At 38.8% G+C, this 26,732-nt stretch overlaps 1 protein-coding gene across 1 annotated transcript in view; it reads right to left on the bottom strand.

Annotated features, from left to right (window-relative positions):
- The window catches only part of CPED1 (cadherin like and PC-esterase domain containing 1), a 158,605-nt gene that overhangs the window by 44,564 nt on the left and 87,309 nt on the right, over positions 1–26,732 (bottom strand). The window lies entirely within an intron of this gene.

Genomic DNA, 26,732 nt, shown 5'->3' with positions numbered 1-26,732 from the left:
AAGTTAATTTTCTGTGCTGTTCATATTATTCTATTACAAAATAGTAAAAGCAAATCATAGTATTTACAGATCAGCTTTTATATTTCAACTGTTTTTGAACAAGTTATAATGTGTTTCACACCTAAAGGTAGGGAACAGTCACAAAAGTATGTGACTGGAGCAAAGCTTTATAACTTTATAAGGTGAGGGGTGAACACTTTGAATTTTTATTTCATAGAGACTAAAGACAGAGCCTTCAGTCTTATCACTAGTGGGTTTATTTCTCTATTGTTTGTTTACATTATAAATTGCATTCCTAAGAGATGATAAAACCCTGGATGAAGGGTAAAGCCTCAAGGTATATAAAGAAAAAGTAAAAAACCCCCACAGATTTATACTTTCAAATAAAATTATTATGGGAAAGGTGGTTTCGCTGTTCAATTTCCTTCATCATCAGTCTTCTTTTTTTTCCCTTTTCTGTTCTTTCACTTCCTTTTCCAAAACAAACCTTTATGCAAAAATCACAGTGCCTCTATAATGACTTGACCCTGTATTGGTAAGAGTTTCAGGAATTTTCAGTGGCTAAAGAGTCAGATCCAACACAGGTCAAATCATTTAGGAACATATGCTTTCATTCTGCTGAAATATATGTATACAGAATATCCAGCACCCCACAAGTCTTTAACTTCTGAACATCATACCCATCTTCAGGCATTCAGTAGTCACAAAGTGGCATCACAGTTACAACAGCAGGTTTGAACTACATGTATCTCATTGCTAGTGGATGCAGCCAACATCCTGCTAAAGGAGTTTGCACCACATTCCTGTGAACACAAGACTCATGTAACTTTGCATGCATGAGTTGTCACACATATTTTATCAGGATTGTCAGGATGCAAGTTACACAGGATAGGTTTCATCTGATCAAATATTACCAGCTGAAACACAGACACTACATCTTTATAGCTAAGCCATTCAGACAACTGAAATAGATATACAAAACAGATCAGCTGAACTGTGCCTTAAAACTGCCGATTTTTCCCAGTTGATTATAAAGGCATCCGATGGAACAAGCTCAGCTGTAGAGCTCTACATTGTTGAAAACAGAAGTCAGGTAAGATGGATCCTATCCACAGCGTACAGGCTGAGAAAACTACTCAGGTCCCAGAAGGCTTTCCCTTCCATCCCACTGCCATATTTTCATTTTTGGAGAGAGTGGGGACCAAGCAAAATATTTGGTACAGAGGGTCAACACAAGCCATCAATTACCAGAGTATCCTTTAGAAATGCACACGGTAGCACTTCAGTTACCATGTCAGCTCTCTGGCAACTCATCGTCAAATGAATTTCTTTTAAGCCTGCTACGAAGCATAGAGGGAATCCACACTACTGTCCTACTGTCAAAAGAGTAGGCAGCAGAAGATACTGTTAATATTTTTTCTACAGTAAACCAAATATAAAACTTAACAGGCCACAATATACAGCAATTTCTTTCACAATCTGTAGCAGAAGCAGTCAAAGAACATATGAGCTTCGAATAGGCTTTGGAAACAGTTAATAGTGGGCAATAAGCCACAATAATGAAAAACAGAGCTTTGAGGCTAAACTGAAAACTGTACTATTTTCAATATCTTGCTTTCAAAGGGAATAACAAAATGCATTCTGAAACGATGATACTCTTTCACATCTCTTTTTCGGTGGATTTACATATTTTTCTGGGCTCCTGTCTAAAGCTGATGATTATTAGTTTAATTTATTGTAAAACAGAAAAGAAATAATCAAATTCCTATTGAGTGTGGTATACCTTTAATCCATGACTCAGTTTTCCATCTGCTCTTTGCTGAAAACAGCCACAAAACACAGAATTACTGAAGTAGAACAAAACAACTATAATGCTCCATTTTCTTTTTCTGAAACAGTGTTCTTTCTAGCAGATGTCTCTGTCTTTATTAATGAATCTTTCAGACAGAGCCTGGTCGATAATGCTTCACTTTAATTTGGCCTGCCAGGCATTCAAACTCTGTTGAACCTACAGAACAGGGAACAAAAAGTTTCCTTCCCAACCTAAGCCCTGGTGGAAAGAATTATTAAAGAAGGTGTGGGTGATGTATTGACTCTGCTTTTTGGGGTTTGTGCCTGGAAGAAGTCTCTGAAAATGTCCCTTGGCTAAGGACATCACAATTTCACCTATCTGGACGAAACAACAAAGTTGCATAATAAAGCCTACTGCTATTTTGGCCTTCCATAGCTTTTGCCAGCAGGATCTTCCCGCACAGAAGGACCGAGTTGACATTTTTAGATTTCTAAATGGTTATTTTTGAAGTCTTATCTAGGCTTAAAATATGATACACATTAGTTTTTATCATTAAAATCAACATTTTTGGTGGCTAGACCAAACATAGTCTCAATAATTGAGACTGTTTGATCTTTTACTTAGTACAAATAAGGAAGCCTTGAGCCTTCCTTCACTGGATTAAAGCATCAGCAAGGCAGAGTGGAGGGTGTGTAGGTAAAATCTGTAACACAGTGTTACAAGAAGAAAAAAGGCAGCCTAACATACGCCTGCTTAATAATGCACAAGTACATATGCAACCACAGTCCAAATTTTATTTTCAGAAACAACCAGATAGATTCTGCTTCTAATAAATTAACAAACATCTTGACAAGATATGTTCAGTTCTCCTGGTACCTATGTGTTAATACATGTTTCTGAGATGAGGAATGTAGGATCATTAAAATTGAAAAAAGTCATCATTTAAGTATTTGCATGTGATCACAGGTCTTCTTTTTGCAGCTGTTTTTTTACTGTTTCATTTCTGTCCTATTTCTGTTCTGTTGTTTCAAAAGAACAGAGCTTTACTTACTCTGGCTTTGTTCAGCACGCTAGAGCTTAGTATAAGTTTAACATATGTGACACAGCTGATGTTAATAGACATAAATGTCCCTAAAGTAGTTTCCCATATTTATTTTGGAACCGATGTTTTACCTCTTTTTGTGTCCTTGGACACTGGCCATTCCATAGGACTCTAACTGAGATACAATAGGAGCTGTGTGGCTAAAACATGTTTTGTTCAGCAGATGTATCTTCCTTTCAGTTGGCATTATCACCAATATCAAAGGAAAGATTTTATCTGAACAGGAAAAATATTAATAATTTGCTTTCATTGTGCACAATTGACCAGAAAAGCAGAAAAAGTGTTAAATGCTTCCTATGACTATGCTGTCAAAAGGAAGTTATATTAGAACTTTACCTCTTGTGACAATATATAGCTTCTCATACTTCTACACAGCAATTATCTTCAGATAGAAAAGGGCATTTCAAACAAAACGCTTTTGTCTGTCTTCTCAATTTGGTGTTATGAACCCAACATAGAAAAAGATTTCTGGAAAATTTACTGATTATTGATTAAGCTGAATTTCTGGAAAAGCATTAGAGCAGCAGTATATAGTTGGAGATCACTTTGCTAGCAAGTAAAATATGTTGTCTGAAAATGTTTTTGTTTTCCACTACATCACAATTCATTAATTTAAACTAGGTAGACATAATAGCTTGCTTTGAACAATGGATTAAAGTAATTGCTTTCTTTGGTTTTATACTTTTATGTAGATCATAACACCGCAGTTCTGTTGACCTCCAACAACCTCATAATTCTTCAGCAATCATAAATGAAGCCTTTATTCTTGAGCTCAGCTTCATTTTGAGTTAAAATCTGTATCATGAATTTGTCTTCCATTCAGTGACTTCCTTTTTCAAATTCTGCCTTCATTTCCCTAATCTCCATATGTATGGTTACATAGATCTGTAACAGAATGTTTACTGGATCAAAAACAATGGAAAAGTCTCATTGTTCTAACAATGGCATCCATCCCAAACCATATTAGCTACAAATAATTGCTTCCTAAATTGCTCAGTTGGAAAGGAACGTCCTGGTTTAAAACCCTCTTGACCTTTATCTTTACAGAGCAAAGCATTTGTGAGCAAGATTTCTGGCAATAAGAAGTCTCTAAATTATACTTCTCTCTTGTTTCACTGCTTTAAAACTGAATAGAAAGAGAAGTTCTTATGCTCAGATATGTGAAGTAGAGATAGAGCAAATCATTAGCAGTTCAAATCATATGTGGTACAAATCATATGTAGTTCATCCGCCCATACTGAGGCAAGATCAAGTTTACCAGCAGTTTTACTAATCTCACTTAAAGTCTTCCAGTGAAGGGCATTCCACAACATAGCTAAAAAAGTCTGGGAGAAGTCACATAATCTATTACTCATGAAATGCTAAGAAACAGCGATAGGTGAAAGGAACGAGCAATAATGTTCTTTGCCAAATATCTGTTTTCCATTTATTATTTCTTCTTTATAGAACCTTCTTTTGTTTCATAGATGGATCTATAACTAACCATTATTAGAAAGGAATTAATTCACAGGGCAAAAAGCAATTCTCTATAGAACTGCAACTATAAAGTTAAATAAAAACAGTGCAATAGAGAAGAGACACTAGCACGAATGAGTTTTCCTTCAAGCACAAGAAGGATTCAGAAAAAAGTGAATCCAGAATTTTAAACCAAAAAGGATATTTAACCAAAAGATCTGATAACAGAAAACTCCAAATTATTTATGCTTATTTCAATTAAAAAATTTAAAAAATACGAATTCATATAAGATACTTATTACTAATCCCAGTTACTTTTACATGAATAAGAGTCAAATTCTTCTGAGTGGAGTTTTTGATTAAATCTGATATGAAGGAGTATACGGTACCCTTTGGACCTTAATGAAGTTTCTCCTTCAAAATGTCAGAGTAATGGTGGAGAAGCAAGATGAGTTTTTCATTTGAATGTGATGGAAATAAACAGTGGTTTACAAAACTGTAAATAAGAATGTTAAAGAAATAAAATGAATAAGAATAGAAAAACAATATTAGTGAATGTGCTCCCTCTTCTCTGCTGAACTAACGTGTATGAGAGTACTAGGATATACCTTGTCTCATATTTAGCTTCACATTAAGGCAAACTTGGCACAGCTTCCAGCTTGGTGAGTGCAGAGTTGCAGTCTGGCTCAGCAGACGATGCTCCTTCCTTACAGTGCCAAAGGTCCAGAGGTTGAAGCCTAGCTGCAGTCATGTATAGGATACATACACAGCAAGTCCAATCCCCAACTAGAACTAGGGTCCCTGCTAATTGGTTATATCCACTTGTACATCTGATTGCCAGCTGGCAGGCACAAAGTATTATCTGTGGTATTTAGCAAAGTGGAAGTGCTACAGTTAACTCAGACCTTCAAAGATAGGTCAAATTTTGCTAGATGCAGTGGAAGTACTCTCTGCTCTGCTCCGTGGGGCACACATACAAAGGAGGTGAGAAAAGCTGTGTTCACAGGAATAACAGAAAAATTAACATATTATGGGGTGGATTCTGCCTTGAAAAGTGCCCAATGTCCTTCACTGAACTGGGGAGTGATCCATGTAGCTGAGGTATTCTCAACAGCCTTTGCACTCAACTAAGTTTCATGGACTCTAGACCCATGGACTCATAGAATAATTTAGGTTGGAACAGACTTTAGGTGGCTCAAAGCAGGCAGAGAGGTGATAACTCAATTTTTGAGGGCTCCTAAGTAATTTAAATTCCAGATACTGCAGTCTAGCACACCTGGTTAACTTTACTTTGAAATAGTCTGTGAACATTTATAGAAGAAGTGACTGCACCTCTGCTGAGGAGCCAGTACCAAACAGCTGACCAGCAGCAACTGAAAGCAATATAGCAGAGAGCTGGTGCATCCCACCATTTGGTTAACACACCTCTAGTCAAAGGTGTCCCAGTGAAAGGTTTGAACCTCTTCTGGAATGAACAAGCTGCAGAACCTTCTCAGTAATCCAGTTTTATCTGACGTTCCTTCTTGGAGCCTCCATCTGCAATCAATGTCATAGAATCATAGAATCATAGAATACCTGGTTGGAAGGGACCTCAAGGATCATCTGGTCCAACCTTTCTTGGCAAAAGCACGGTCTAGACAAGATGGCCCAGCACCCTGTCCAGCTGAATCTTAAAATCGTCCAACGTTGGGGAATCCACCACTTCCCTGGGGAGATTATTCCAATGGCTGATTGTTCTCATTGTGAAAAATTTTCCTCCTGTGTCCAATCAGAATCTCCCCACGAGTAACTTGTACCCATTACCCCTCATCTTTTCCATGTGACTCCTTGTAAAAAGGGGGTCTCCATCTTCTTTGTAGCCACCCTGTAAATACTGGAACATGGTGATAAGGTCTCCCCTAAGCCTTCTTTTCTCAAGGCTGAACAAACCAAATTCTCTCAGCCTTTTCTTGTATGGCAGGCTTCCCAGTTATCTTTGTGGCCCTTCTCTGGACCCTCTCCAGCCTGTCCACAGGTTTTTTATAGCGGGGACCAAAACTGAACACAGTATTCCAGGTGTGGCCTGAGAAGCACTGAGTAGAGTGGGATAATGACTTCTTTATCTCTGCTGGTGATGCCCTTGTTGATGCAACCCAGCATCCTGTTGGCTTTCTTTGCCACAGCAGCACACTGTTCACTCATACTGAGCTTGTTGTCCACCAGGACCCCCAGGTCCCTTTTCACAGAGCTGCTCCCCAGTCGGGTAGATCCCAGCCTGTGCTGCACTCCTGGATTATGTTTTCCCAGGTGCAAGACCTTACATTTGTCCTTGTTGAACTTCATAAGGTTCTTGTTAGCCTGCTCTTCAAGCCTATCCAGGTATTCCTGCAGGGTGGCTCTCCCTTCCGAAGTGTCCACTTCCCCACTCAGTTTCATATCGTCGGCAAACTTCATCAGAGTACACTTGATCCCATCATCCAGATCACTTATGAAGATATTAAACAGCGTTGGGCCGATATCGATCCCTGGGGGACCCCACTTGTGACAGGTTGCCAGTTTGAAAAGGAACTATTTACCACCACCCTTTAAAAAAAGTGTCTTTGGACACCCAGTAACCAAAGTAGGGGTAGAAAAACTGAAAGCCTGAACAGACAATGAATCAGTATTGCTGAACTTAATTATCACATGCACCAACTAATTTCCAAAGGAATTATTCACGTTTTATTGTAGAACTTGCCAAGGTGATAATAAAAGTCTTTTATGCCTTCCATTGAACCCCTATTTTGCTGTAGTCCATGTTTGTTTTAATAGAATAATTCAAATGTGAAATTTGGTGGAGTATTTCTGAAAATCCAAGTACCAAAAAATACCTATCAAATAAAAATAAATGATCCTGTCTCAGACCTAGAGTTAACACTGCAAACATTCAAAGCAGCAAATATCTGCTAAGTTTCTTTATACTCCTAAAGACAACCAGAGGTATAAAAAAAGTTATTCAACTTGTTTCATTCTATTTTTCTGGTGTGCTCATTTCAAACAGGAATTCTGAGGTTCCCAGGCAAATTATAGTATTATGGGGAGTATCTCAGTCTTTCAGACAGTGAATGAATGGTTCAGTCCTTCATGATTTTTTCTGATTTAAGGTCAAGTGTGTTATGATGCCCTCAGTCCTGCTTTGGAAGCTGACTTGAATACCTGAACTGCTTATGTAATGTGTTAAAAGTTCGTCACACTCAAGCACTAGATTCAAAGTCTAACATTTTACCTGGTCTTCAGTATAACACCCTTACCCAAGCTAGCAACAAACAAAAGTTAGAGACAGAAATACATCACCTCCCAGAAGTTTGCATTTAAAGGACTGCTGTTAAGAAAATGGGATATTATATGTCATAAAATCATCACATAATCAGAGCAATAACAATGAGTTACGGTTTTGGCTCTGATCCACCAGAGTTTCCAGATGCTTTGCAAAATGCACAAACCTACAGTCTGTACTCAGTTACAATAGCTTCAGTTACTTCGGTGGGGTTACACCAGACTGGCACAGCAACAGCTGAATGCAAGCTCAGTCCTCATTTGAACAATAAAATATAAAAAAAATATAAAACAGCTTAAGAAAAAAAATGCAAGTTTATTACTGATTACAGTAAACTGCTTCATAATGTCAACATAAAGCATGCAATACATCTGAAAAGAAATGTATGAATATACGTAAAATAAAGACAATAAAGTGTGCCAAGCCCTTCTGTGTTGCCATCCTCCTAACGCTTTCCCTCCTTTGACATGCAAGAATTTCATGCAGTTTAGTGTCATCATCTCTGCTGGAAGTTTCAAGGCCCCATGTCCCACAGTCTGAATTTGCCTTCATGTCATTTGGAATATGTGCTAGTCATCACACATATTTCCAAAAGACTTCTGGATGTTTATTATTGGTTTTGAAAATGCATCCTAGTCAGGTGCCCAAATCTCCTTGAAATGTGTGGCTGAAGCTGAGTGCAGAATTGAAATCAGTTACATACAAAAGTTTATTTTTCAAAGGGACTTGAAGTGGGTTGGGGTTCTGTGAGCCAAGTACCCTCTGCTCTCAAGCACCCTCAGCACAAACCCTTTCCAAACAAAAAAAAATGGGACATTTTATCCTGCCTACCGCATGTTAAGAACTGCTAATACGATACATAATGCAGGTTTCTCCCACTGTGATCTACAATGCTTTGCTTGCTTTTTAGCTAATGCCTTCAATATAGACGTCTTTTAAATTTTTGTCTTAAAGTTTTTTTGGCGGGTAGCATTGCCTTATAACACCAGCTGCTCTCTGTCTGTATGTGAGAGTAAGCAACACCGGCAATTGCCTATTTCTAAAAGTTTACGGTGCATTTTCTCTATATTTATCAGGAGAGAGTGGGCCTGGGACAAAATGCCGAGTCTTAGCACCCTGCCAAACAAACTGTGGAGAAGCCCTCCCTCGGCTCAGGTGCAAGGAAGCAGAACAGCTCCCTCTGTCCAAGTACTTTCTGCACCATCCAGTGAACTGGACAACCAATGTATCTGTCCAGCCAAGGATTCACAGACCATGTTCTCACATCCCAGCTCTCAAAGTCCTTGGTACGCAGTTCACCAACAGCCCCTAAAGTGCTCAGTGATTTGGCGCAATATTTAAGAGTGCAGTAACCCTGTTTGCAACCAGGGGAAAAGGACATCAGTGCAGGTGTTTACTCTATTCTGGGCTTCACCACCTGACCTAGATGACCTTACAGTCTTTTGTACTCATCTTCCAGTTCTGCTTGGGACATACCCAATTTATTTGCAAGTTTGAAAGTTTTCCTGACACCTACTCTCCTCTTACAGCTGGGGAACTGGAAGGTTTGTGAAAGTGAAACCTGTGTGTGAACTTTCCCAGTGACTGAGCTGACGAATGTTGTACTTGCTCCCTAAGGGGAGGTGGATGACTGGGAGCATCAGCTCATTCAGAGCAAATTGCAGCCTCATTCCCTAAACCTATATACATCCTCCCAACAAGATAGAGCAGAATTCTCAAAGGAAACGAGCAAAGTGAGAAAGTTGAACGGAAAAAGGAGGGAGAAAGAGAGAAGAAAATTTAAGTCCTATAAAACTTCACGCAAGAGAAACAAAATACCATGATCTTGTACTATTATTAATTTTATTTTGTTAGTTTTTCTCTAAACGTGAGCTTTAGTTTCTCCAACCTTCTGTAGCTTTCAAAATATTACAGTGGAAGAGTGAATGCACAAATGAATAGGGAGCAGCAGTGGCAGAGGTTATCACAGACAAGAAGCTTTGAATACCAGAAATAAAATACTGAAATACCAGTGTAAGTGCACCTGCCAGGGACTGAGATCTACTGCTGTAGATGTGTTCTCGCATGGCTATTCTGTTCAGTGAATTTGCTGCTTGTAGAGACAACTGTAGTACTTGCCTTTGGTCACTGTAACCCATCTAGAGTATTTTGATCTCAAGGTTACTGAAACACAAATAAATTCTTCAGTCATATGTTCCTGCCATTTGTTTAGTGGTATATGGTATGCATACTGCAGAGACCTATCATCTTGTACATCCATAGGCAGGGACTCTGCTCATGACTGGCCCTGCCTATAGCTTTCATTTAGATTTCAAGTTTTCAGCCACAAGATCTGAATTTTAGCTCAAAAAAACCCCTCCTCTAAATCGTTCCACACCCTTTAAAGAATGGTAAAGTCACGTCCTAAGATTTTAATGTGAAGATTAAAAGGTAGTCTTGCATCATGTATCTACACTTTTTTGATGTTTTCCTATGATCAACTACAAATACAGTATTCGTGCTGCATATTTTTTCTCATATTCTATTGTGAGGTTTCTAGATCCTCATGAAGACCTCAGTTTAGCCTCTGCTCTCATTGCACAATCAGCTAGAGGATTCCAGGTGTTGTGTTTACTCCTAGGTTAGGCTTGTCAACTCATGCAGTGCAAAGAATACAAAGGTGTGGCAGAGGGAAATCTCAAAGTATTTAATTGCAAACAAAAAGGAACAGTAAGAGGAGTGGTTGATTTGATAACAAAAATGAGTATCTTGCAGATTTCTGACAAACGAAAGCTCTGTGTTGACCAATGAACTTAGGAAAGGAAGAACATAAAATCATATTTGCCAAAATACATAATGTGCACCATGTAATATTTAAAGGCATTTTACGATTAAAACCAAAAAATGCTTCAATTATCACTTACCAGGTAAAACTTTCATTGAATATACTTTTTCATCTTGAGTAAAACAGCTACAGAATACTTGAAAGCATTTGATTTAATACTGCTGGTAAAATACTTTTAGGGAGAAGTTTTTAAAGGTAGATGCAAGGTAACTATAGCTAGTTGAGTACTTTGTTACTCTGTTCATAAATAAGTGGAAAAGATATTCACAACCTGAGGTCTGAATAGTTACACAAGTATGATCCTTACAAGATAAAAACTCAGTCATTCCAGCACAAAACATACAAATTCAATTTTCTCTCTGTCCTTTGATTACTTGTCCTACTTACCAAGACTCTGGCCCGGTGGGAATTGAGGACACACACTGTAAATCCACTAGAGGTACTTTCTGAAATTACATGTCTTTGACCTCTTTTCCCCCAAAACATTCGCTAAAACTTTATTACTTTACCAGCCAATGAAGACTAGCATTTTTTTCATTGTTAAAGGGACATCAGTGGTGGACCTAACAGACATTTTCCACAAACATTTGCCCAAACAAAGTGACTAAATGTTACTGAAGGACATAGAGACAGAAAGAAAGACAGAAAGACAAAAAGAAAGAAAGAATAAGAGGATATATTCTTTCTTTGTTAGTTCTGATTATTCTAGTAGATTATTATGTTCCATCAATTTGTAAAGACTTCAGGAAATCCCAGTGTAAAACTAGTTCAGAAGAGAGGATTCAGGCCCCATATATGTATAAGCAACTCCTTGATATTTATCAACAGCTCTGTGTAATCAATGAATCTGCTTCTCTGAATTACTAATGTAATAATTCACATAAAATTGAAATAGAGCGTTTATTTTTTCCTATCTAAAGGACAGGGTCATTTTTCATAAATATCAAAGCATGTCATCATGAAAAAGAGCAAAAATAATTAGAAGACAAAAGTCACAAGCATTGATAGGCCCTACAAATATGTCCCTGTTTTAGGAATAAATAAGTACTGACTGTCCTGTTTTAGCACTGGACAAATGTGAACATGGATACAATTATACACATCCCAGACTTAATAAATTCTGCTTAAGGCTTTGGGCCTGCAAAGATGGAGACATATGGTATTATTCAGAACAAGTTATCCCACTGACTTCAGTGGAAATGTCCATAGTGTGTGAAGTTAAGCATGCATACCTCTTTGCAGAAAAATGCACTAAATCTTCATGTTTTCCCTCTGAAACCTCATCAAGTCATGGGGTTTAGAGCTCTCCTCAAGTATTTTCTGTGTCGTTTTGCTGTCACCGTATTGTTGTTCAGTTCCTGCATTCTATTAGCGTTCCCTTTTGCCTAGAATTTACTTGGCAGCTCTTAGAGATTTTTGGTAACATCATAACCAATTTCCATCACATCCACCCTCTCTCACAATAAAATTCTGAAGTGTCAAACATCTGTCTCAAAAAAAAAAAAGCAGCAGCAACCGCTAAACAAAAATTGTGCAACCTTTGTGTCAAGCATTGCATCTCTTGATAATGCTATTATGGCAAACAACATAATTTTACTTAGGAATATTTTTATTTTAATTAAAAGAAGATAAATCCTCAAGCAGTTTTTTTCCAACCCCTTTTTTTCATTTTCATCTATAACTTAATACCATGAAAAACATTAGCCTGTTGGACACGGAAAGGTATAGCACAATGGAGACAGATATCAGAAGGAGTATCAGTAGGGTTTTTCAGTTGTGACAACATACTTCATAGAAGAAATTCACATAGCAACAACAGGTCATGGGAATTACCTTAACCTGTCAGGTGACCAGACAAAAACATTCAAGGTTTGGTACAGGTACTGAAATACAGGTATCTAGTGCCACTTGGGTGCATTAAGGTGTAAAAATTATATTCAGCATACTAAGCACTTACACAGAACTGGCAAGTATGCACAGTCCCAGTCTCTTTGGGATCAGCAGGTTGGGGTGAGATGTGATACTGAGTTTCTGATGTGACAAGAAGTGCATATCAAGGCAATTGATCCCTGTTCCCTTTCTCTTTGGATCCTTTTCACATGGCAGTTCCTAGGAGGTTCCTTGATCTTTTTCTAAAGGGATTTCATTGCTAAACAAGCGATAGTTGGGAACTTCCCTGCTGAAGCATTTCCTTTCCTTGGAGGAACTCAGGCTAAGAGGTCTGAGTGATTGGAAGCAGTCCTAAACCCTTCTCCCAGCAGAGCACGGTATGGCCAGAAAAGGGCTTGTGCCTTTGTATCCCATTGAGGTCAATAAACAGAGAGCTGACTATAGGAGTAGGGCCCACCTTGAGATACCAGGACAGCCACTTCTTTAAAATTTTAACCCCTTTTGGGGTTCTTCTAAGATTTTTTTTTTCTGTTGTACTTGCCATCCATGCTGAAAACATAGTCATATGGGGAATGTCTGAAGGAAGAAGAAAATAATGGGACAAAAATTAATAGAAAAGAAATCCCTAAAACATAAGAGCGATGGTTCCATAGGAAAGCACAAGCACTATTTGTATTCCAACCTACCACTGGTAAGAACTGAGGGATGTTGCAGCTATCTCCAAGTATTTTATAAATCAAGGCATCCTGCAGGACATAGGAAGGGTAGGCATAAATAAATCAGATAATTCTAATGAAAAATAAGCCAGTTTCTCACACCTGGAACAGGGATACACCGAAGGGTGTGATTCATTTTGAGAAACTCTGAAAGTAAAAATGCTAGCCAGAACACTGGCCACAGGTTAAGTGAATTACACAGATTCACAGACCCTTTAAGCCAAATGACCTAGAGAAGACAACGTATCTTCAGCGGGCACGTCACCGTGTGTAAGTGAAGAAGGCTCTATTCTGCAACCTGTTTGAGAAGAAATTTTCCCTTTTTCAGAGGGCTAGACAGAGGGGGCAATGCTCACTTAGAAGCAAAGGAATAACAGAATGACAGGGTGAGACATCAGCCCACCTGTACCACATATCACTCAAATTCTTTACTGAAGCCCAGAGGACTTCTGTGTACGGTGGCTCATTGTCATGGCTGTTTCACTTTTCATGCCACGCTCAGACATTAAGCCACTCACAACTGGTCCTTCTTAAATAAACTCCAGAAGCCTTTGATCTGTTTTCTACACGGCTTCCCAGCAGATATTGGCATCTACTTTATTTTTCAGACAACACCGATGGAATGAGATTTATGAATAACCTCTGTCCTCTGAAGCAGTCTGGTCACAAGCAGCTGAGCACATGCCACTCAATGGAAGACTCAGGATCAGCAATAGAAGTTTGTTTCCTTCCTAAAACTTTTGGGAAAATATATTTTTCAAGGTGAGAACCACTGCTAGTGCAGTCAACACATGAAGGCTAACAGTTTCAGACTGAAGATCCCAACTGTGGTTGACACTGACGTTGAATACTTTTAACCAGATTAAGGTGCAAGGCAGCTTCAGTGTGTGCTTACAGTGGAATTTTAAAATCGATGCATTTTATTACAAAGTACAGGCATCAGCTTCAGACCAGCAAGTATCTGAGTTTCCAGTATCAGCCACAAAAAAAAAAAAATTACTAAAAACACTGAAAAAAATAAAAGTCTCAAGTTCTAAAATGAATTGTCACAGCACTGAATACTGTTCTATTTTTTCCCCACTAGCATATTGCTGTCTCTCTCATACAGAGTTCTGCATGTAAATGACAGGAGTCTGAGATGCACAGAGACTTGATTCAACACAATAAAATGAGAAACAAATCTACATTTAATCATAACTATATCAACCAAAATCACATAAATAAATAAATATACCAGAAGTATTGCAAAGTAGACCACAATAATTCTTTATGAAGAGATCTCATACTGTAAAACCTAGGGATCCAGACATAGCACTAGTGAAATGGTTTTGTCTTCTTTGAAATGCAGTGAAATATGTCCCCAACCATTGTTTTTCAGCAAGTAGGTTGACTGTGTCTTTAGCAAAAGGGCAAGGATTCATTCCAAGGGTGGTAGTATATGCAAAAGTAGGTAAATGACCTTCAGACTCCATTAAAAGTTCAAGCTCATTTTCTTCAAGTAACTAGTCAGACCCCTGGGACACCCTTACTGAGGTACTCATGTATTCCATTCTGTTTTCTGCAATGAATCCCACCTTTTCTCTACAAATTTAGTTTTAATCGGTCACAATTTTTATTGCAACATCCTGTGACTAGTTTATGCAGATCATTATAAATGTTTATATTTATTTCAATTTGACTAATTAAAAAACAGATTCACTAGGTAAGCTTTTCATTGATAATCTTTAAGTTCACAAGCACCTGTAATGGCTGGAGGTTCTTACCCTAAAGGGAACAAGGCTGGCCTTGCTTCTGACCTGAGTGTGACTACTCTGATGTGACTGCTTTAAATTAAGTGCTTCCTTGTTTATATCTACACACTGTAACCCTGAGCAAAATCAGGAACACTTATCAGTCATTCCATGCTCTTTTATGATATGTTGCATTATGTTGTGTAAACACCGAACTTGACAACATTTATCACACAGGTAGCACTTTTTATTTGTGCAGCTAAACAAAAGAAGTTGAAAGCACACAAAAAAAGTATGAAATGGCCTGAATTCCAGATGGCTCGCTTGCTCCGTAAGGTAACAGTATCTGCTGAGATGATCGTGGCACTGTAGTGCTTTCTCCTTACCAAATACATGCAGTAGGAAGTTTTCCTCTGCTCTTTTGTCATCTTCTTTGCTGCTCTCTTATTTCATGACCTCCGAGTTAATCCTTCTATTCTTCCTATTAGCAGGTTTAAGCAGGCAAACTTCAAACAGACTAGCAATGGGTCACAAGGTTTAATGGGCATGTAGATAATCATCTAAATTACATTTCTGGAGCTGATGGGCCAGACAGGCTTAGAGAGTAACTTTACCAGCTTTCACTGTTAATCAGCAAGGATTGTGTGTCTCTACATATCTGCCTTTGCCTGCCTCCCCGAGGGGCTAGGTCATACTGACTGATTAGCAAAGGCAGCTGCATTAGCTTTCTTCTCCCACAAAGTGTGTCATGGAGGCCCAAATGACTTGAAAGGCAAATGTGACCACAGCTCAAACACCAAGCACTCTCTTCTCATCACTGTGGAATTGCTGGCCCTCCTCTTGCAGATTATGATACTCGGCACAACAGTTGTTGCCAATTTTCATGATCTGTTAACACTTAGGAAGCCTCATGCTGAAGGCTCTTCTTTCACGTCTATTGTGGTATCATCAAGGGGAAAATTCAACAGGCTATTTCACATTTTCTGACGAATTTGAGAGCAGTATATGAGGTGAACTGAAAAGAATACAGTAATTGAACTGTCAATAGTGAATGCCCTGGATTTCGGCTTTGAAACACAAACTGTAGAGGGCTAGGTAAAGAGAATAACAGTTCTTTGTAGGATACAGACAATTTTACAGCTACAGAAATAGCAATGGATATGTACTGTGAACCTGATTTTCTCAGTGAAGATACTTAAAAAGCAAAGTGTACAAAATCTGAGTCTCTTTTTTGTCTTATATTGCTGGTTGTGTTTTATATCTATCTTGATTCTGAAAAGAACAAGAGCAGTAGAGGATTGGCTTCCTGACTTCGGCAGAAGCTTGTCCTTCAGGTGTTAGGCTCGTCCTGCATGGTAAATACTTCTCAATGAATGATTTTACTGCTCTTTATCAAGTTGTTAAGTAAACACAAAATGAGACCAATTAAACTATGATTAGCCACGCAATAAGCTTTCACTGTCTTACTTAGGCATGACACAGGCCAATACCAGCACTCTTTAAAACAGGAAAAACTGTTTCATATATTTATAACTCTATACAGAAAAGAATCTGACTAACCAGCTAAGAAGTTAAACAACTTTCAATTTTGGATCGCAATTAAGAACATTCTACAAGAAGAAACTACTGAGGAACAAAGTAAAATAATCAAGAATGCTAATTTCCTTATTTGCCTCTTGAACTTTGAGAAAGGAAGTTGGATTCTGACTTTCCACAAGTTTTCATAGATGAAACTATGAAACATCTGCGGCTCTGTGACCTAAGTATGACTACTTCTGACCTATGTTAGAGAGAGACATGAATTAGGCTAAATACTTCTATAATTTTCCAGTCCACAAAGCACACCATTTCTCAAGCTTCTAAACAAGGGTGACCAAATTTTCCACTTTATCTGGGACAGGCCCAGAATGCAAGGACTACCCCATATTGTGATAAAACCTTCAGGTCTCAGTTGTGTTTCAAGTATTCACTGAGACATGGGATTATCCCATTTCCTGGCTTTCGTGTAGCAGCCTGAGTAAGTTACCCACTCTTGGTGCCACAGCATCCTTGGCTCTTTCAATGAGAACAAAAATGGTCAAACCTCTATGCCAGATCATGAAACCCACAGCAGGATTATAGTCACGTCACATCCTCTTTACCAACATAATGCACAGGGAAAACAATCTGAATTTCAAATATGCATTGTGAGCATATAGCCGGAAGAGGTGATAGCCTTTACACAGTGCAGCAATAAATTACTTCAATCTCCATTGTTCTATTGTACCATATGACTGACTTGCAGAACTGCCCTTTTTTCTTTTATTTTACCAAATCAGAATTATAAGATTATCATTAAAAGACTGGACAAATTACTATGAAGAGTTATGCAGTCATTACTATGACTCATTAGTCTTTCCCTTATATCATTTTCATAACAACCTATACCCTCTACTTCACATTACAGCTTTCTAATGGCAAAATGTCACCGATAATTTCCACTAGCATCAAAAGCTGAGATGACCAAAGCACAGCTATTATTTCTGGAGATGCGATAGTAGGCATACTTTCTTTTCTGCAGACTCATTTTTTGACCCCACATGCTAACAAAATAAGTCTAGTTAGGTCAGATCCAAAGTCCATTGAAGTCAATGGGAGTCTTTTCCCTGTTCAAAGGGCTTGGATTAGGGATATTTTTCTCTTCTTTTACTATTATACACACCACAAAAATGGGTACAGAAGCTGTTACTAAATCCAAATGACAGTCTGCCCGGAGAGTCTCAGAACTGGAAGAGCTGAGGTGTACTTGGACAACTGCGCACTAAGCAACATGCAACCTTTGTGTGCCCTAAACTTGGCTCTAGACAGTTTTACCATGTACCCCTCATGATATGTCTATGAGCAGAACAGAAAGTCTGGCAAATAGAATAAGCCCAGGTACCAGAAACTGTGATACCACATTAACATGGAGCTGGACTGGCCTGGGTGCCATGCAGCAGTGGCACCTTGTTTGTTCCCTGTACTTGCACCAGCTTGCTCACAGCCAGCACAAGTAGCTCCACAGCACTCTGCTGTCACGTCAGCAATTTAACGAATGCCACCATTCACAAAAAAATGTAACTGAGGCACCACACACCTGATGTGTCACACAAAGCTACTGAAGTTTAACCTTATAACAATAACTTTTGCTCCAGTACAAAGTGCAATGACCATGTATAAAAAAAATCCAGATGCATGCGCAACATATATTTGGCAAATACTTTGCCCATATGCATGTACTGATCTGTCTGCGACTTTGTTGATCATGGTTGTAACACTTTGTGTGCTGTCATATGCTGCAAGTTATTTCTAATTAACGAACTTTCTCTTCATGAATCAAGTACCTTGACAGAATGCAAACACTGACACATATTTACCCAAAACATAAGCTAAATATTTCAGCAAGGCTTCAGAAACTTTGGGTGACCTTTTCTTCCTCCCCACCCCCCTCTATTACTGTACTTTCAAACATGTCATTGCACTTCCTGGAGCTCGTAAAGGAGAACTGTTTTAACTCATACTTTGCAGTTCTCATACTTATGTCACTCATCCAAAGACTTGTAAGGCTTTACACTTTACTGGGGAGTCAATTCTTATATCCTGATATTGCACAGTTAGAAATGGAAGCATGGAAAAACTATGGGCTACACTGACTCCCTAATTTAGCACAGCTAGTGTAGGCAATATAAAGCCTGAAAGCAAGAGCTTGACTCACTTTGGTGATTGAGATGGCTAAGCTAGGTTCCCTGTGGAATCAAGGAAAAGCAACAGCTGTTAGAGGGTGACTGAGAGTCCCCAAGCACATCATCTGTTCCTCTCCAGAGATCTCAGGTGCCTTCATGAGGTGACATCATTAGTACAGTACACAGGGTACATCTCAAGAGCACCCGGCTCAGGGCTGCAGGCTAGAAGCTGCCTCTGCCTGCCCAGGGTCCGGCTTCAGTGATGCCCTCCTGTAGGTAGGGGCAGGCAGAAGGAAGGAACCTTTTTGTGGTTAGTCTGGCTGGGTCAGGATCCCCCCAAGCACTCAGCCTCTAGGCTGGCCTCAGGCTGAGGCGATTCGAACACGTGGCTCCCTCTTTTCCCTAAAGGGCCCTAACCATCAGCCCATCGAGCTGTGCCTCTCCTGCCCAAGCTGGGCCACAATGCAGAAATGCATGGAGGAATCACGGTGGAGGGCAGGGAGAGGAAACAAGAATAAGCACAAAAAAGTCTGTGCTGCATGGAGTCTTCTGCAGAAGTTACTGCTACCAGTTCTCTAGCAAAATGTAATTGATTCCAGTGGTGTTACTGGGCCTGTATTATACTGAAATCATCCAAACTAAGAGCAAAAAAGGAGCGTAAGTGAAAACCTATTCTAAATATGTGGGATGATTGCCTGATAGCTTAGCGCAAACAAAAACCCTCTAGCTGACAAGAATTATATAAAAACAGCTTTTCTGATATAAGCTTTTCCAAAGAACAGTGTTCTCCCAGGAGCTGAATTGCCTACCCAGCGTTTACAGTTGTCTGTCTCCTTTCACAGCCATGCACAATGGTTCACTGCTGTTATTTAAAAAGACATTTCAATCCTGTGGTTAAAGGCAAGGAATCAGAAAAACCTGGGTCTAGTCCAGTCTGTACTAGCAGTCCTTGATGGGCTCAGAGATAGCACTGTATCTACAGAATCTGCATCCATGGCACTGTATCTGTCTCAGCATCTCCCCAGCCTGCAGCACCCTGAGGAGCAGGTATTGCAAGGCGTCTGTCAGGCTGAAATGTCCAATCATACACCCCACCAGCACCAGTGGGATCTTGTTCACCAGTTGCAATCATACGGGTCATAATTCGACTCCCTAACATTTTTAGTCATGCAATTATGAGTTTCTGCTTGGCTAGTTCCTGAGCAGATCTTCATCTTCTGTATCTTTAATGTGTCATCCATGCCCATGGGATGACATCAGTAATTGTATGAAGGGGGAGAACAGCCTGAATGCACAAAAGAATGGAATTGCTCTGTCAGGTTGTTGAGGTTTATCTTTTATGGGTTTGTTCCTCACATAATGATATACTAATGACATTTTTCTATGGCAGCATAATAGCAAAATAACCATTCAAGTCAGGAGTCACCTAACTGAGTGTCTAGGATGGTAGGATGTTCCTAGTAAGACTGTGCTAAACTGCGAACACACAAAAGAGGGAAAGGAAGGGGAGGAGATACTAAATTTTCCATTGCTGAAGTAGGAGGTGCTACAAACAACACTAGCTGGTGTCAGTAAATTCGGTGGTGATGAAGAGTGATATCATTCCTGATTTAGGAAGTTCTTAACTCCAAGAGTGCTGCCTAAGGAAAGGGAGCATAGGAAAAATGAAGGCTGAAAGCTGCCTAAAAATTTCTGTCTCTTCAGGGGCTAATTATTATAGCAACCTAATACTTCCTCTGGCTAATGATCATAAAACTAGTTTGTTGGTGTCATCTCAGTCATTATTGGCTTAAAATTGTTGAATTACTGAATCAGCATTCACATGGATTGTCTCAAAGCACTGGTGGCAAGTTATCCATCAGTGATCTGTGTAACACACCATTTCCCGTGCACAATGCATCGTAATAATGACAAATGTAGCTGCCGCATGGAAACATCCGCTCTCTTCAGTCTCTGCCTGATATGCTGGAGACGTTTCCTGGAGGGTATCTGGTATCAATCTTACATCACATGTTAAACAGGAAACTTAGCTATATAGAGAAGACTAAGCACAATTAATATAAAATCAGGAGTGTAAGCAAAATGCAGCAAACTGAAAAGCTATATGCTTTTCTCCAGGCAGCTGGACCCGACATGGACTTGAGCCTCAAAGTTTGGGCTCTGTAATGTGGCACCCCCAAAATGCTGCAGAGTATAATGATGGTCCTAGTCAGGCACAGCCTCCTGGAGATACAGGATGAAACTGTAAAGCAAATTTTCATTCCATGCTTAGAGAAAGAGAGGCCTAAGTAGAAGCACAGCCAACCTCATTCTTTTGCTGGTTCTTCCCACCTTATGCCCTCGTTGTGCCCATTTTCTCTCTATGGCCTGTTCAGAGCCTGGCAGATGTCTGACAGTGAACAGTGACTATGGGAACCCGTGATTACCAGATGATAGTGCAGACTATGTATGAATTCAACTGTGTAGGTGAAAGAAGTGAGTGTTTGATTTCTAGAGAAAACCCAGAGCATTATATTAATTCCCCCAAAGGACAGATCTATGCTCTGTTGAGCTTTTGAGACCTTTCCTTAAAGCAGCAGATAGTGGCCGCTGATCAAGATACCAGCCTAGCAACCACATCTCTGATGCTGAGATCCAAAAGGACTTCAGCACAGAACAGCATAAATGTAAAGAAGATCAATCACAATGGCTAATTGTTCCTCTGACTCATCTACAAAGCAATGCTTTAAATCACCACAAAAATCTTTGTTATAATTAAGAAAACGTGGCAAGCCTTCTCTCCCCAATGGTATAGATGTTGACAAAGCCAGAATATGCTGACTCTACAAAACATTTTGCTCTGAGGTACACACAGAAATTAACCCTCCACTTGCAAATTACCGCAGTGTATTTATTATTTACACTTCTACCTTCTATATCTTCATAAATACACTTTTTAGAAGCACCAAGTTGTGCTATTAGATTTAGATGCTTGTTCACTTTGTACTTGCAGTGAATGGTGATTATACGTCCCTTGATCTTTAAACACTTTAAAACCCTTTCAAATAGTTTTTAGGTTTTCCTGAGCTGTTGTTTGACCATGAATATTTAGGAAAATCACTAACAATTTCAGCAGTTTTATGCAAGTGAATTCACTCAGAACATTGCCTGGCATATATAATGGAAGAGAATTCAGCCATATGTTTCTGTCAGGACAGGTACTCCATCAGTGTAATTTGGAATTGCTCCCCTGAAATTAATTGAACCATGTTGACATACAGCAGTTGAAGATATAAGCTCTCACCTCTCTTTTTATGGCAGTCTCTGTACTAGCTCTCTAATCATTTTGTGGCTTTCATCTAAAATGCCTCCAGTTTAACAATGTATTCAGTTTGCTACATATTTGCTCCTCAAGGTTATGTGAATACTGCTTTGTCTTTCCTGGTGAGTGGATTGCAGGTACACAAAACCCCCCAAAATTTATGTTTTATTTAATAGATTAATAGCAATGCAAATATACTTCTAGTGTTTTGTGTGTTTTCACCCATAAACTTCTACGATTTCTGAACATGAATCTCCTGCTCACTTAAAACCAGGTCTCTGTTTCTTCCTGCACAGCTATAACTATTCACTCACAAGAGCTTTAAACCCCACTTCGATGTTAATTGCTTCCACGAAGAAAGCAAAAGCTGCCTTAAGCAGCACCCACTACCACTCTTCTGTGCCCAGCTGCTCATTCCTGCCCCTGCCCCTACCCCTTCCCTTGTATTCACATAGAGAGATTGGGAACATTATCCTAGAAACTAGTCCGTTTAAAAAAAAATTCTCCCATCTGGTTCATGAGTAGCTGCAGGCAGGGAAAGGGATGCTTAAGTTGGCATTGCTCCTGGAAAAAATTACTGTCATACTATGCTCTCACCAGTGTTTCTGAAGAAAACTTAGAGTATAGGCTTGAGTATTTCAGATCTAATAATGAGTGGGCTTTTTCCTTGTCCCAGCCACTCCCTCCTTGAAAACAGAGTTAGTATTCTGGACTGCACAATAGCTAAAATCTCTACTTAACAGTTATGCCAATATAAATTTCGAATTTTAATCTCTTTTAATCAAATAACCCTCTGAGAATCAAAACATCTTCTTTTGAAGAAAGCATATGCTTTTCTTTATCTTTTTTGTCCATAATCAGAACGCTTTAAAAAAACAGAAAAAGGAAGAAAAATGGATTCAAACTATTTTTTTTTAAGTTTGCAGCATTTCTTGGTGTTTTCTGAAAAATTCAAAACCACTGAAAACAATCCTCACCAGCTCTAGATCTGAGAAAACTAAAGAATGCAATGCATGATTGCTCCTATAATGGATATTCTTTTATTCTCTGAAAGGGAAGTAAGCTAACTTTGCAAATAGGATACAGTCTGGTTGCTGATAAAATTAGGCTGTATATTCAGTTCCAGAGAAGCACTTCCTGTGCGTTTTCAAGCAAGACACTCAAACCCAGAACTGCCAAGAAGGTTAGATGCTGCTACAACAAGCACTGCAAAACCTGAGTCTGCACATGGCATCTGCAATGTCCTAAGGACAGCAGAGGTGGGTGGTTTGTAATGGGGGTCACACTGAATCTAATGCAGCTAATGGGAAATACAGAAGAGACTAATGTGCTTCAAGCCTGTCCTACTACAGGACAAGATCTTTGTTTCTCTCCTAAGCTTTTTTTTTTTCTTTTTATTTTATGAATACTATTTAATATTTGCAAGGTTCTTTGAAATCTTTGGATGAAAGCACTAGGCAAAGAGTTCATTCATGTTTCTATAATTGACAGTTTTTACTTGTACTGTCTGGTATGAAAGGCATTGTAACTGTAATAGAACACAGTTGAAAATGAAGTAAAAACATTTTATTTTCCTTGGGAAATTTATAACTTGAGCTGAAAAAAATATAAGTATTCTCATATCTTACATAACAAAAAAATGAAAGTACTTTGATTTTTTTTTTTAAAGGCTTCTTCCTTTCTAAAGGGTTTTCTCATCTCTACCCCTCAAAGACTATAGTAAAGTTAAATATAGTTATTATATTAGGCCTAGGTCTTAATTGCTTTTTCATCAACAGAAGTTTAGTAGACAAAAAGTCTTGTTGCTGGCATCTTGTTGCCAGCTTCATTGCAGCCATTTGGTGTTTCACAGTCAGCAATGCTATAACAGTATCTCATTATCAGCTCTGTCGGACTTCTTATGCTGTCTGGACTCTAGGAAATGAATATGATAAACCAGTTTATAAAAATATAAGAGATAATAGCACTTAAGAATTTTTAATTTTTTTTTTTTTTTTTTTAAGTTTTTAAGCTGTTCCCCTGTAAGTCCGTTCTCTCAGACCTCAGAAAGCTGTAGGACAGCCAGAGCATCAGCCCACTGCACTGCACTGATTCTGGAAAGTACTCTCTCACATTTTGTGCAAATGCACAGACAAAGCGAATGATACACACTATGGCTACAAAATATAACATTAGCTATTCATTACTCACAATGCAAATGCAAAACCAAATAAATAACTGTATTACTAAAATTAAAAACAAAACAAAACAAAACAAATCAAAACAAAAAACCCAAACCCAAAACATGTGGCAGCAGAACACTAGAGGTACAAAAGTTCACAGTGTCAAACAAGGTTCCCTAAGCACATCACCAGTTACTTTCCATGATTGCAACTAGGCAACAATTAACAATCAAAGAGGTAGCATCCACACATTTTGAGTGAGGCATAGATAAATCTGTTTGCATTTTAAAGATAATGGGGAGTGCAAGAATGAATAAAATATTTTGTCCTTTAGGACAGTGTGTACGTAGTCTGGGATCTTTCACTCGAGGGTAAAGCTGATAACCCTGTCTTAAGAGCTCACTGTTTTTTGCTGCTTGCTTTGTATTCTGCCTATCTTGGTATCACAGCTTCACAGGTGATAATGAAATGGCACCACTTCTCTCAGGGACACTTAATTCAAATATTGTCAACAATTGCACAAAATTAAGTTAAAGCACAAACCAATAACCTCTCTATTTGCAAGTCCAAGCAATACTGCCAGAATGCAGAACACACAATGAAAGGCAACCAAAGCTGCTGAAGGTGCTGTGGTGATGCCACAGTTTATCCCTTACTAATTTGGTTTTAATGAGGATATTATAGCTGCTATCAAAAAGTAGAGAGGACAATATTTTTTCCCCTTTTAGGGGCTGCAAGTCTTGGAACCACACACTTCTTATCTCAATAGCCTTGAAATTAATCCAGGATTATTCAACTGCATGAGAATTGTTAGAAGACTGGAAACAACATCCCGCACTCTGTCTTTTTATTGTAACCTTCCTTATAGTATCATCTTGCAGTGAAACCTGAATAACCTAATGGGATTAAACATAAAAGAAAGTCAGGAAAAAAGTTGCTGGATTAGAATTTTAACTGAAGCCTTCTGTGAGAAAGACCACACCACTGTCAGTGACCTTTCTCTCCCCATGTGTGATCCCAGTTGTGCCTAGTCAAGTGTCCAAAGGAGACTCCATCAGTTCACGCTGTATTTATTCTTTTGCTCCTAAAACAGGTGTCTTGTTACTAAGAGAACAAGCGTTCATGCCATTGATCAGGGTGTATTAACCCGCCCTGCAAGAGTGCATAATGTTCTCTGGTATGTAAAGCAGAATGTAATGATGCTATTTAAGACCTGAGTTTTCTATTGATAAAAAACATCACTCTAAGCAAAAGGCAATAAATTCTGTTCTAGCAAATAGGGAAAAGGGAAAAAAATGCAGGCTTCTGAGTGTTTTAGAATGCCATTTCTATCTCCAGCTCCAGCCTTCGTTTGTTTTTTAAATGCACTCTCTGATAAGTTTGCCTTTAACATATCTAAAAAAAATGCTGTTTTAGAATCTCATACTGTATCTTCACAGCCCTTATTAGATACCACAAGAATGCTTTTCATCTCATTTGTACTCTAAACTCCTGAAGTCCTCCCTAGCTCTGAACGATTATATTAACTAGAGAGCAGTTATTCACGATGAGCAGAAAACCAAGCTCAATCAAAAGAAACTTCTAAAACACTTTTCATTTTTATCATTCTAGATCTCTTTGCGTTCACAGTGCTTCAAAGACTCATACTCAGTCTCATAAATGCTATCATAAAACATTAACAACAGTGTAAACTCTAGTGTGGGAGGATGTGTATGAGGTTGAATTCCTGTTCCTACACCCAGATACATGCCCCAAATTGGGCAACAAGAGGAACTTTCCTCACATCTTTCCAGCCAGTGTGTTCTCCTAGTAATACAACTCCAGCTCAACCTATTGCTGCTCTCCTTTTCATACTAATTCACACCTAAGGTGTCAGGCAAATTGCTGTACACCTAAACTGAAATCTTAGGTATTATATGTGTTTATTCTTATTTGTTTTACTGTAGCAACTACCAGATCTGGTGCTGAGCCAGTACAAAGAGCAAGAAGATGGTCCTTGACCTTTTGAGCTTGTAAGATAAGTGTAAGAGAAGAGACAAAGAATAGGTAGAGGGCCAGACAACACCATAATCAGGTATTCAGATCAGCACTCAGTAGGCTATGACTACTACATACATTTTCTCTGACAGTTCTGATTTGCAGATTGAGATAATTATTGTCAACATACAATTTGCTATCAACATTTATAATCTCTTTGGCTCCTGTTTTAAGCCCCAGTGCTTATTTCTCCACAAGAAAAAAAAATCCCTCTTGATCTGTCCCATCACATAAAATGCTCTGCCTTCTCCCACCCTGGTCTCCCAACCTCTTCTGCAGCATATAGAAAGAAACTGGAGAAGGGAAATAAGTTTTAAGAAAAGGTTATATTGATATATAAAGAACTTCATAAAGAAGATAAATAAAGATAGGATTAGACATTTGACATGAACATGGATGACAATTTCGACACTATGGTTTTGAAAATCCTGCTTCTTGGTTGCAGAATTAATTGTGACGAAATATATTCCTCCTGGATGCTCTAATATTTAGAATGAACCCACCAAACCTTTTAATCTGCCTAAAATCCCACAGACAAAAGCACTGCCCTTGATTATCTTTCACTATGTCACTTCCCTCTTTGAATCGACTGGCTTATCTTTGCCCACCATATCAAGTACCAACGTTTAGTCCTCAAACTTCGGAATCCAGACAGCTCTGCTCCAGCCTGTGTCCCCAGTTTTCTATCTTAGGAAGAATATCTTTATCACAATAGTTTCACTAACTG

Source organism: Gymnogyps californianus, chromosome 1 (genome assembly GCF_018139145.2).
Source record: "Gymnogyps californianus isolate 813 chromosome 1, ASM1813914v2, whole genome shotgun sequence".
NCBI classification, from domain to species: domain Eukaryota; kingdom Metazoa; phylum Chordata; class Aves; order Accipitriformes; family Cathartidae; genus Gymnogyps; species Gymnogyps californianus.
Note: the sequence above shows the minus strand (reverse complement) of the source record. Positions and strands in the feature narration are given on the sequence as shown.